Below are 13746 nucleotides of genomic sequence, written 5' to 3'. Positions count from 1 at the left end.
ACACACTCTATCAGATTGTGCTGCAGGCTGCTGCACAGAAGACGATGATGATGATGTGAGTAAGAGGGAATGATGACAGGGGATGAGTAAAGGCCAGTGATGAGTGGATCTGCTGCTCAATTCACTTGCTCTGCTGTCACTGTAAGAGCGCTTTGACACTAAGGAGCAAATAATATTGGGACGCTGAGAGTAATCAGAGCAGATACAGCGCTCTAAATAAGCAGGGAGTGCAGATGTGTCTGTCTGTGACAGTCTGTAGACGCGTCTGTTGTTTGCGTGAGTTTTTCCCGTCACGCCAGCTGCTAGGGCTAGATGTTATCAAAGGTTCCGCACATGGAGCTAGCCTTGAGGTATTTTCCACAACAGTGTTTAATTGCATTGGGAATAAAATGAGGAACATAGTCACATGAATAAAATATGGCATTTAAGTTTACACAACTCTGACTACAGACATTATGGGAATATATTTGATTCATGTGTTTCCACTTATGAATTATAAGCATATTCCTGGTCACTGCGGCAAACAGATAAAAAAAGCTCCCAGAAATAGGTCCAGGTATTTTTAGCAACACTGTTCAAATATCGTTCTTATTGCTTTGTTTTCAAATCAAAATACCACCAGTGATATGCAAATCTGTTCATAATGCCCTGTGAAGTATTTCATATCCTGGTTCGTATTATTTTTTGGGATATTTTCCAAGTTGGCTAGCAGTTAACCTGGGGGAGTGACTTTCAGCAGCCTGTACTAACCCTATGATGAGTGTGTACTGTCCTGGGAGTTCTCCTGTCCAAGAGATTACTGCCTGAAGCCTCTGACCTGTGTGTGTGTGTGTGTGTGTGTGTTAGAGAGAGAAAGACAGAAAGAGAGTGGAGTTGAGGGTTGCCCACCATGACATGTTTCAGGTCACTATATAAAGGGTTTGTCCAGATCAGATTTCTGAAGAGGCCACAGCTCATATGTACGTCATTTGTCCTGTGGTCATAGTGTCGAAGTCTGAATGTGTGTGTGTGTGTGTGTGTGTGTGTATTTGTTATTACTATTTGCTATCTGAAAACCTTGACACCCTTCTAATCAGTGAATATGGCTATTAAAGGTGTACCCATTGCTGACACGTGTGCTTCTTAGTGCCCATAGCTTGTAAACCTAAGGTCACCGTGCTAAATGTCATGTGTGCACTACAGGGTTAAAAGGTCTCTTTAGCCGTGGAGCAGTGGAAGTATGTTCAGTACCTCATCCAACATCAGAAACTGACATCACTAACGTTCTCATGACTGACTGCAGTTCGGTGTAAAGAGAAATGTCCAATGTCAAGTGGAAAACCTTCCTCGAATAGTAGAGGCCATGAGAGCTGTAGAAGGAAAGCTGGGTGAGCAGATGTTTGCAGGTGGTGTCGCTGACATACAGCTCCTGTCTGGTGTCACTGGGTGAGTGTGTCTGGAGGTTATGTTCTCTCCCTATGTCTGTTAGCCCTTTTCCACCAACGATGAACAGGTTTGGTTTCTGTTCACAAACCCATCTTGGAAGAGTTCGGCTTTGTATGTTTACACTAACATAAATTAGTTCCTGAATCAGACTCTTACCCCTGGCTTGAACCAAAGAAGAGTTGGTTTTTCAGCATAAACCATCATGGCTTTTGTGGTTGTGTGGTGCTAAAGAAGCTCCAGAAAGAGCACAGAGCCTCAAATAAATAGTTACTATGGAGCTGGCCGGCATCATTTGCAAGGTGTTATATTTTCTGACCAGAGCTGGTTCGCTGGATAGCATAAAGGTTCCAAGTTATTTTGCAGGAAAAGGGCAATTTTTAAAGTGCTTTTTTTTAACCTTGTAAATTAAAAACAAGGCTAGAATCATGTTTTTGGAACTGAAATGCCTGAGTGGGTTTCCACCGGGTGACTGTCTGTGAGGAGTGTGGTGTGTTCTCCCTGTGTCTGAGTGGGTTTCCTCCGGGTGACTGTCTGTGAGGAGTGTGGTGTGTTCTCCCTGTGTCTGAGTGGGTTTCCTCCGGGTGACTGTCTGTGAGGAGTGTGGTGTGTTCTCCCTGTGTCTGAGTGGGTTTCCTCCGGGTGACTGTCTGTGAGGAGTGTGGTGTGTTCTCCCTGTGTCTGAGTGGGTTTCCTCCGGGTGACTGTCTGTGAGGAGTGTGGTGTGTTCTCCCTGTGTCTGAGTGGGTTTCCTCCGGGTGACTGTCTGTGAGGAGTGTGGTGTGTTCTCTCTGTGTCTGCGTGGGTTTCCTCCGGGTGACTGTCTGTGAGGAGTGTGGTGTGTTCTCCCTGTGTCTGAGTGGGTTTCCTCCGGGTGACTGTCTGTGAGGAGTGTGGTGTGTTCTCCCTGTGTCTGAGTGGGTTTCCACCGGGTGACTGTCTGTGAGGAGTGTGGTGTGTTCTCCCTGTGTCTGAGTGGGTTTCCTCCGGGTGACTGTCTGTGAGGAATGTGGTGTGTTCTCCCTGTGTCTGCGTGGGTTTCTTCCGGGTGACTGTCTGTGAGGAGTGTGGTCTGTTCTCCCTGTGTCTGCGTGGGTTTCCTCCGGGTGACTGTCTGTGAGGAGTGTGGTGTGTTCTTCCTGTGTCTGTGTGTGTTTTTTCCGGGGGCTCTGGTTTCCTCTCCCAATCCTAACACATGTTGATAGGTGGATCGGTTTTGCAAACCTGTCCACATGCTGTGTGAGTGTGTGAATGAATAGGAGGGATCCTACCTTGCCCTCGAATGAGTGGTGTACCTCAGCTGTTAAATATTTCTCTACCTACATTAGGCCTGAATATTCATTTTCTCTCTGATCCTGTAAGTACTGCACAGCTTTGCGCATGGCGCCATGCACGGAAACCTGCAGAATATTAATCTTTACCTGATGATTAACTGATGCAAACCTGAGCCTCCTGCAGATGAACAGCATGTAAGCCCCAGTCTGTATTTGATGTAACGTGACCGAGCTAAAGCCGGGCTTACTGCTGCTACCGTAGAGAGGTGGAGCAGACGGGCATGCAGCAGGCTAACGAGGCCTTGTGTGATGTGTAATTAGAAGTTTCACGGCCTCGTCAGGGGGCCGGCCCGGTCCTCATTAGAGCCGAGGAGACAGGTGCAGTGTTAACTAAATGAAAGACATAACGTTACTTTATCCCTTCATTCCCTCCTCTCCTCCCTCCCTGGCGGTCTCATCCTCACTCAAGCAGCATATTCTATTAAGCTCTTATGGGGTCTCCCAGGGAGTTGACTAATTTAGCGTGTTTAGACCCCCCACTGCCGCCGCCTCTCACCTTGGGTGAGCTTTAATGCCGTTTATGGAGCGTGAGGGAAAATGTGATGAGCTTGATGTCAGTGTACACGTCTCGCTATCAAGTCAAGGGGATGAAAGCACTCCTACAGAGACAGGGCAATAATCTCTTCACTCTAAAGTAGAATGAAAGGTATATGGCAGGGCAGAGTGGAACTCAATCGGCTGAAAATAGGAGTGCATAGAGAGAAGAGACTGTGGGGGTGTGTGTTAGTGTTTTCATACACTTCCAGCTTTACAAAAAAAAACATAATAAAATGTCAGGATTGGGACCAATATAGCGGTCCTGATTATATAATGTGTTTTTTGTTTGTTTTCCAAATTGCAAAGGTATGAAATGGGTGACTGTCTGTGAGGAGTGTGGTGTGTTCTCTCTGTGTCTGTGTTGGTTTCCTCCGGGTGACTGTCTGTGAGGAGTGTGGTGTGTTCTCCCTGTGTCTGCGTGGGTTTCCTCCGGGTGACTGTCTGTGAGGAGTGTGGTGTGTTCTCTCTGTGTCTGCGTGGGTTTCCTCCGGGTGACTGTCTGTGAGGAGTGTGGTGTGTTCTCCCTGTGTCTGCGTGGGTTTCCTCCGGGTGACTGTCTGTGAGGAGTGTGGTGTGTTCTCCCTGTGTCTGTGTGGGTTTCCTCCGGGTGACTGTCTGTGAGGAGTGTGGTGTGTTCTCCCTGTGTCTGCGTGGGTTTCCTCCGGGTGACTGTCTGTGAGGAGTGTGGTGTGTTCTCCCTGTGTCTGCGTGGGTTTCCTCCGGGTGACTGTCTGTGAGGAGTGTGGTGTGTTCTCCCTGTGTCTGTGTGGGTTTCCTCCCACATACCAAAAACACAGTGGTAGATGGATTGGCTACTCTAATTGTCAAATGTGTGAGTGTGTGATGCCTTTTTGTCCGATCTAGTCTCCAGACCCATGGAGACTCTAAAATGGATAAGGGGTTACAGATGAATGAATGACTATTGGTGCATTCTTTCACTTTTCTGCTCTAATGGAACATACAAAGCATCTTTATAGAAGCACATATTCTGTGTAAATTTCCACATCCAGTGACTCCAGACTCATTGTGACTGTGAACAGGATGAAACTTACAGAAAATGAATGAATGAATGAATGAACATCCCGTGCAACACAGGATTTCATTCAAAGTTATGTTTGGCGTGTCTCTGTTTCTGTTCATAAATTAATCTGACACAATGAAAACAAAAGCTTTCTAATTATATGAACTACAATCAAACTATGTGTTTTGGACACATGCAACTCCCCCACTTCTTCAGAAGTCAAGTGTACTGATTGTTTCTTCCTCTTTGCTGCTCGAACAGCCTCTAATCTTCTCAAAGGTCTGGTTTAGTCTGAACGACTTGATTGTGTTTACCCACACAGACCTTACTGAGGTCAGTTACTGACGTTGAGTGATTAGCTCTGTCTCAAAAACATTACTCTAACTCAGTAGCGATGGCTTTATGTGACTAGGTAAACTAGGCTGGCTCCGTGTGCAGTTCATACGGATGAGTTCTAATATAACAATTTCAACGTTAAGGCACAGTGAGAATATTTTAAGTTGAAACGTTACGAAACAGCACAAAGTGACTGATGACAAATGTTCAAAGTGTGAAACTGTAACGGAGGAGGACATGCATAATCATGCAATGCCAAAAAAAGAAGGATCATGGTGTTAGAAAGACAGAAAGACAAAGACGCTGGCTTGCAGCTTTCCGGGGGTCTGGCTTGGTCATAACAGTGAATATGTAAATGGATTTTTTGAAAATTGTATTAGAAATGATTAGCATTTTCATCAAATTATAGCCCACAAACTCAGCTCCTTTGGCTATCCACATAAATCCTGTCTGCAGTAGTGAGGAAAAGTAGGGACCACCATTTATTTGTTCGAATTCCAGTCAAATTCAGACAATAGAGTGCTTTTCTCTTGTGATTTTGCAAAATAAATGGTTAACAGATTCCCTATATATATCCCTCCACTGTAACATAGATTATATATAGGGTTAAAACTCCCAATGTTATTATATACTATATAAACACTCAGAGAATGTCTCTTGTCCAATCAGATTGTTTGGTCAGAACTGAATTGTTGGGGCTTCTGTTTAGTTTTCTTTGTATTGTTTATTAACATGATTTTAATGGGTGTATTGACCGGAAATTAAAATAGTTATCAGCCATTTTATCCAATGGTTCTTCTTCACGTTATGAAACAGTCATTATACTGACAACTAGTGATCTGCATGTATTTTATTATTTAAAAAGAGAATAGGGCGGCACGGTGGTGCAGCAGGTAGTGTGTGGGTTTCCTCCGGGTGACTGTCTGTGAGGAGTGTGGTGTGTTCTCACTGTGTCTGTGTGGGTTTCCTCCGGGTGACTGTCTGTGAGGAGTGTGGTGTGTTCTCACTGTGTCTGTGTGGGTTTCCTCCGGGTGACTGTCTGTGAGGAGTGTGGTGTGTTCTCACTGTGTCTGTGTGGGTTTCCTCCGGGTGACTGTCTGTGATGGGTTGGTGTGTTCTCCCTGTGTCTGCGTGGGTTTCCTCCGGGTGCTCCGGTTTCCTCCCACAGTCCAAAAACACACGTTGGTCGGTGGATTAGTGACTCAAATGTGTCCGTAGGTGTGAGTGTGTGAGTGAATGTGTGTGTGTCTGTGTTGCCCTGTGAAGGACTGGCGCCCCCTCCAGGGTGTATTCCCGCCTTGCGCCCAATGATTCCAGGTAGGCTCTGGACCCACCGCGACCCTGAACTGGATAAGGGTTACAGATAATGAATGATTGAATGAAAAAGAGATTAGTGACCACTGTATGGAAGACCAGCTCAATGGAGCATAACCCGGTCCATTCACGGACTAAAAAACTATTTGGTTGTTCGTCTCAGGTGATTTGCACTTTATAGAAAAGCATAAATAATCACATTCAAAACTTGGTTTTTTTTTTGGAGGTCTAAATAAAAGTGGTCTCTGACTTTTTATTATAAATAGACCAGGCCTTTTTGAATGTGTGTGTGAACAAATGTGGGAAGGTTAGGGCTGTGTGATGTGAGCATGAAAGGCTGATGTCTGGTGAAGGAGAGATCTCCAGAGGTTCTCATACTTGGCTGCAGATGAAAGCAGTGGGGAGCAAACAGAAAACGCATGCAGGTTCATGTACACTTTGGGGAAGCTTTGGGGGGTTGAGGGTGGGGGGGTTGTATTTTTAGGACAGGGAGGCATCAGCCATACCACCTGGAGACCACTACGATCATCACAAGAGGTGAGGAAGTAGGGGGTTGTGGGTGGAGAGAGAGGATGACAGAGAAAAGTTGGGTGGGAGGGGATAGAAAGAGAAAGAGAGAATGAGAGAAGAAGAAAACAAGAGTCATTCCGGGCATGACACGTCCTTGAAGTGGCACCAAATGCTTTGCTAGATGATAAATTGATCTTTAATGTAGGTGCTCTTGAAAAAATGTCGGCAGGGGTTAGCCACACACACAAACGCACAGACACACACAAGCAGAAAAAATAAATAAAAAAGTCAATAAAACCAGCAGAGATTTTCAGCCGGTTTCAGACACACCTTTTCTGATACTCAGAGTCAGCAGCAAGGTCCCAGGCAAACGAAGACTCACTACTGTCACTGCAAGTGCCCTCACACTAATAACAAGCAGACATTTCTGATCCCGGCCTTAACAGCCTCCGCCAAGCTTCACGAGAACTGCTGTCATCAGTGATCTGGAAAAACGTCACATCATCAACAAGTTTAAAGAGCATTTACGCTGAAAATAAGTGTTCAGAGGATGTTTACAGGTGTGACATGAGATTGACAGGAATACAGCTCCCGCTATATGGTCAAAATATTGGCCAAGAATGTATGTAAGAAGTACATTAAATGTCCAAGCAGACACCCATTACAGTCAGTGAGATCAGCTTGTCTAAACCCAACAGAAATGAAATGTAACGCTCTCGAATTTAATGCCCTATCCATCCATCCATTATTCATTCATTCATTCATTATCTGTAACCGCTTATCCAATTCAGGGTCGCGGTGGGTCCAGAGCCTACCTGGAATCATTGGGCGCAAGGCGGGAATACACCCTGGAGGGGCGCCAGTCCTTCACAGGGAAACACAGTCACACATTCACTCACACACTCACACCTACGGACACTTTTGAGTCGCCAATCCACCTACCAACGTGTGTTTTTGGACTGTGGGAGGAAACCGGAGCACCCGGAGGAAACCCACGCGGACACGGGGAGAACACACCAACTCCTCACGGACAGTCACCCGGAGCGAGAATCGAACCTGGAGCTGTGTGACTGCGACATTACCTGCTGCAACACCGTGCCGCCCTCCATCCATTATCTGTAACCCTTATCCAGGGCCTACCTGGAATAATTGGGCAGGTAGTGTCGCAGTCACACAGCTCCAGGGGCCTGGAGGTTGTGGGTTCGATTCCCGCTCCGGGTGACTGTCTGTGAGGAGTGTGGTGTGTTCTCTCTGTGTCTGCGTGGGTTTCCTCTGGGTGACTGTCTGTGAGGAGTGTGGTGTGTTCGTAGGTGTGAGTGAATGTGTGCTCTCAATTTAGAGAACTGCTAACGAGAAAAAGTTGGCTTAAGTATGCTTTACACACGCAAACACACATACACACACACACACATACACACACATACACACACACACACACGACCACCACTGTGTTCCTACCAGAGAGCTCCTTCTGTCCTCTTTCTGGAATCATGTTGCAAGGACAAAAGGCACGTGGCAGAACTCCGTGGTGCTCCAACCATGCTGTCGCTGTGCCTTCCCCTCAATCTCTTTTCAATTGTGTATGAAATTAGAAAAAAATAAAAGAAACACTCTCATGCCAGACACACTCCCATCTTTTGTTCGATGTGACCTTTAGAAATCAAAAAACAAGGACCTCAAACTACAAAATTCACACCTCCACTCGCCACAATAATTGCAGACATTCACCATGGCGTGCAATGGCATGTGGAGGGCAGCATCGCAGAGGGGATTTTATTTCTTTATTTATTTTGAAACAATTTCCACACGCACAAATCTCATTTGCTTAATTATAATTGTATCTGAGGTTGCAGGAGGACTGGTGCAGAATAGGAGTCTTTACTACGCCTCATGCTCCTCTATTAGACAGAGCCCGCTGGGCCAAGTCAAGCATGGAGGAGCTGGCACAGGTGGGCTGTAAATGGGGAAGGAACGCTGGCAAGGACTGAGGCGGACTGATCCGTTACACCGAAATCACTGTGGCACATTCTGAGCTCCAAGTGGACAGCAGTGATGAGCAAAATTCTGTCACTGGCATAATGTCAGAGCTCTTTTCGATGCTGCCTTTCTAGCAGGGGTGGCAAATGCAAGCATTGCTTTACATGTACTGAGGCTGAATGTTGGTACCTTTAGATGAGCTTTGGGTAAAATGCAGCTAAGAATCTGACTTAATTTTTACACAGATCATCAGTTTAGATCAGTTCAGTTTCCTGTTCTTGTAAACTCATGAAGGCCATAAATACACACACACACACACACACACACACACGCACACACACACACACACACACACACACAATTCACAGAGATTTCAGAGGTATCAAACAATGGTATCCTTAATTACATCCTGTTTATATTTCGGCCTGGCACTGAGCATTGTTTATTTATTTATTTATTTATTTATTTATTTATTCTTATTGTGTAATTAACAAAGTGATATATATGTTATAGGGTGGCACGGTGGTGCAGCAGTCACACAGCTCCAGGGGCCTGGAGGTTGTGGGTTCGATTCCCGCTCCGGGTGACTGTCTATGAGGAGTGTGGTGTGTTCTCCCTGTGTCTGCGTGGGTTTCCTCCGGGTGACTGTCTGTGAGGAGTGTGGTGTGTTCTCCCTGTGTCTGCGTGGGTTTCCTCCGGGTGCTCCGGTTTCCTCCCACAGTCCAAAAACACACGTTGCAGGTGGATTGGCGACTCAAAAGTGTCCGTAGGTGTGAATGTGTGAGTGAATGTGTGTGTCTGTGTTGCCCTGTGAAGGACTGGGGCCCCCTCCAGGGTGTATTCCTGCCTTGCGCCCAATGATTCCAGGTAGACTCTGGACCCACCGTGACCCTGAATTGGATAAGGGTTACAGATAATGAATGAATGAATATATATGTTATCATACGATAAATGATCTACTGAACATGAGTAACAGATGCTGCAACATCCTCATCTGTTTACATCCCAGAGTGAATTCCGTTACAATCTTATTGGCTAAATTCATGTCTTTGTGTGTGTGAGTGTGTGTCACCCTATGAAGGACTAGCGCCCCCTCCAGGGTGTGTTGTAGCTTCTGCCTGATACAAAAAGAGACTGTGTTTAATCATATCAGGAAAAAAAAAAGATGTTGAATAGTCCAAACGTGTTGTAGCTGCAACTGCAGCAGGCCATTAACCTTGACGTCTTTAGGCCAAATTGGAGTCAAGCTCAGTAAATAGCTGGCACATTAATTACAGTTCTACTGTTGCAACATGACTCATTTTGCCCTCTGGAGAGGTTTCTCCACAATCAATTTGGCAAGAATATCTCGACTTATAAAAAAGGAAAAGAATATTGATCTTCTGACTTCCCTGTGGATAGGCATATGTGCCTGCCTGCATGCATGAGCGTGTGTGTGTGTGATAAACAGATCCATAGGTGATGCAGCTCAGAAGGAGGGCAGTTTGCTGTAAGTGAAAACCAGCATGCTTTTGTAGCAATGGGTTGCAGATGAGAGAGGAACTGTGAAAGAGGGAGGATAAGGAATAATGTGAGAGAACTACAGTGAGAGATACAAAAAGAGTGTACGCTGTCCTTGGTGCTCACAGATGCCATCGATTGCTTTTATATTTTACTAAGCTGCTGCCAAAACCGGTAGCCCGCTATTGACAGAAGCCCTTTAATCCAATGTTCACCTGCGGTAAAAGCAGTAAAGCAATAAACATGTACTGAAACAATAAACAAACAAATTCTCTCAACCCTCTTCCCTTCTCACTATATATATAAACCATAAACAACCAAATTGTCTCTGTCCCCACGCAGACACAGGGCGAACACACCACACTCCTCACAGACAGTCACCCGGAGCGGGAATCGAACCCACAACCTCCGAGCCCCTGGAGCTGTGTGACTGCGACACTACCTGCTGCACCACTGTGCCGCCCGCTTTAGAATTAGTAGCGGAATAATTAATAATTAAGTCTAAAAGCGTGCATTGACCATAAACTCCATTTCCCACAATTCATGCCGATTATGTTACCCGTGAAGCGACAGCATTAAGCCACTAGATTGCAGTCAATCAGATCTTTTAAGCTCTTGTGGGCCACATCAAATCGCAGGCCTTGAGTTTGACATGTGTTCTATGGTATTACCTTAATTTTTACAAGTGTAGTGCTGTGCAAGTGCTACAAATCTAGGTAAAACTAAACAGCTCTAGTTACAAATGAGTTTCTGTGGTCATTCATACAGTGAATAAAACCTACAGACATGTTAAACTTCAAATATAAACACGATACAATCCATTTTTCACACAAACATACTGTTCCACCTTAAAAGAGGTGGCACTTCTGAATGAAGACAAACTGAGGGGAATTTGTTTTGCTGCTGTTTCGCTGGTTTCCCAGAATCATCTATGTTACATTTATGGTACATAACCTCCTAAAGAAAACCAAGATCTGGAATGGGACACGATGGAGCAACTGCACATGAGCTTAAGGTCACCACACCAAGTGTGGAACTGAGGAGTTGAAAGCCCCAAACCAAAAAGAACTGCATTCTCTGTGTTGATTAAACACAGCCCAATACCTTTTGTGATTCACTCACCATCAGAACCTCACAAATGTTCTTGTGGCTGAATGGTTATGTTTGGGTGCTGGTCTTTTGATGGTCTCTTGGACAAGTGAATGAGGTAAATTGTCCATAGCCGTAATTTCCTGTCTATTACTTCTCAGTTTGGATGGTTAAAATGCTTCTGTTTACAAGCTGCTGTTTTGCAGTGCCTTTATTATTTCCAAAACCCAGAAGTACTAATCTAGCTAAAATTGAGATGGTGACCCCTACCCTGTTATGCTCACTAAATTATTCTCCTTAATAATGTGCTGTGTGGCAGTTCTGCACACCGGGATATGAAGAGTAAACCTTGTCATTTTAACGACTCGACACGTCCATTAGGCCATTTGACAGGACATTGCACTGGACAGAAAATATGATTGTGCAACAGACCATTACAGTGCTGATGATGGCTATCAAAACAAACATATTTTATTCAAGTACTGCAGTACCTTTTATGACTCGATCTGATACAGAGTCTGAGCAAAACTATATAGACACCTTCTTGTCCATCATTTCCCTTGAATTCAATGTTATATTAACACTAAGTTATCCTCCCATTATCTATTCTATTCTAAAGATTATTTGCACCATATAGTTTTTATTATTCAATTGATTTGGCATAACTCAAGATCAGAACATTGTCTTATAAACATTAGTGAGGTCAATGAATAATACACTCTCATCCCAAAGATATTGTATGAACTGAAGAGAGGATAGTTCTGCTGCTCCACAAATCATTTTCATCATCATCGTCTTCTTTTCCGCTTTTCCATTTCAGGGTCGTGGTGGCAACAGGGCGAGCAAAGAAGCCCAGACGTCTCTGTCCCTCGCAACATCCACCCATTCCTCCTGGGGGATCCCAAGGCGTTCCCAGGTCAGCCGGGAGATATAATCCCTCCAGCGTGTCCTGGGTCTACCCTCCTTCCAGTTGGATGTGCCTGGTAAACCTCCAGTGGGAGGCGTCCAGGAGGCATCCTGATCAGATGCCCGAAACACCTCTACTAGCGACTTTACTCTGAGCTCTTCTCTAGTCACTGAGCTCCTCACCCGATCACGGAGAGTACGCCCAGCAACCCGTCGGAGAAAGCTCATTTCGGCCTCTTGTATCTGCGATCTTGTTCTTTCGGTCATTACCCAGAGCTCATGACCATAGGTGAGAGTGGGAACGTAGACTGACCGGTAAATTGTGAGCTTTGCTTTATGGCTCCGCTCTCTCTTCACCACAACGATGCGGTACAGTGATCGCATCACTGCAGACGCTGCACCTATCCTACGGTCAATCTCACTATCCCTCTTCCCATCACTGGTGAATAACAACCCTAGATACTTGAACTCCTTCACTTGGGGCATGTTCTCAACCCTTACCTGAAGGAAGCATGCCATCTGTTTCCGGAAAATCATTGTTGGGGGCAAAATATCCCTCTGGCAGATACTTGGCGATAGGCTCAGTGACAAAAGCTTTGTATGTGGCTGCCCTAAAGAATCCCATCCTATTAGCAATGCCTTCTATGAACTGTACTGAAAGCCTGTGTGAACCATGAGTGCATCTTAAAGTAATGCAAAAAGTGTGTGTGGATACTTACTGTGTTGGCACATGATACGCCACATGATTCCTCATGGTTATACAGGTGCACTCAGGCACATCTGTTTGTGTTCATGTTTTTTAGTTTTTGCTTTTTGTGTCCATGCTATTTTGCCATAAATGGCTATTTTTGTTCACAGGTCAATTAGATGGTACACGAGGTGTATGACTCAGACACTGTATAATTCACAGCTGATGTTTTCCCAGACTTGCATTTTCTGCTCTTGCTCGCATGAACAAGGAGGACATGGTTGGATGGCTGACTTGGACAGCGAAGAATATCTCCACTTTTTGGCTCTGGGAAATCAGGACATTACCCTACACTTTGTTGAGCATCTATTTAAGCCTCTAGTTGGTGCTAATCACTATGTTAAAATTTGCGGTTAAGTAGTGACTCGGCAGTTTTAAGGTACACTCATTGCAGAGGAACATGTTTGGTTGCACTCACCTAGCTTGGTTAATCTTCACAGAAAAGCCACACATGTGCCTAAAGCTCCATCATGACCAATTCCAAGCCTCTGTAAGGGAGGTAAAGTTAATAAAGCCAATGAAACTACAGGTTAAGCAACTGTAGAACTACATTGTATAAAGCAGTGGAACACAAACCACTATGGCTAGGATATCCAGCACCATCCTGTGTCTGATAAGGCTCACTATGTGTTGAGCCTTGAGGTTTTCTTCAAATATTGATGGTGCTCTGAAATACAAGGGACTATGTATTCTATATGTCTAGTGTTTATAGGCTCCTGATGCTTCTTTTGCAGTGCTTACAGAAGAGCATTAGTGAGGCCAGGTACAGATGCTGGATGATTAGTTCTGGAGGTAAGAGGGTTAAACCGTTCTATCTGATGCTTAGCCTTGGATATGGTGACGTTAGGCTCATGTATGTTTGATGGAGCACATTTCATTCTACTGGAAATGCTTTCTTCATTGAATTATACAAGTTGTTTATGCATGGTTGAACATTTCAACTGCAAAGCATTAGAAAATGTGTAAAGGTACAAAATGATTCTGCACTAGAACCTTGGTGACTGATTCATCTCAAACCCAATGTGTCACACTATCTATTTACTTGCCACAGA

This window comes from Hoplias malabaricus, chromosome 4 (assembly GCF_029633855.1).
Source record: "Hoplias malabaricus isolate fHopMal1 chromosome 4, fHopMal1.hap1, whole genome shotgun sequence".
In the NCBI taxonomy this organism is placed as follows: Eukaryota; Metazoa; Chordata; class Actinopteri; order Characiformes; family Erythrinidae; genus Hoplias; species Hoplias malabaricus.
The sequence above is the reverse complement of the archived record's forward strand: the minus strand, read 5'-3'. Positions refer to the sequence as shown.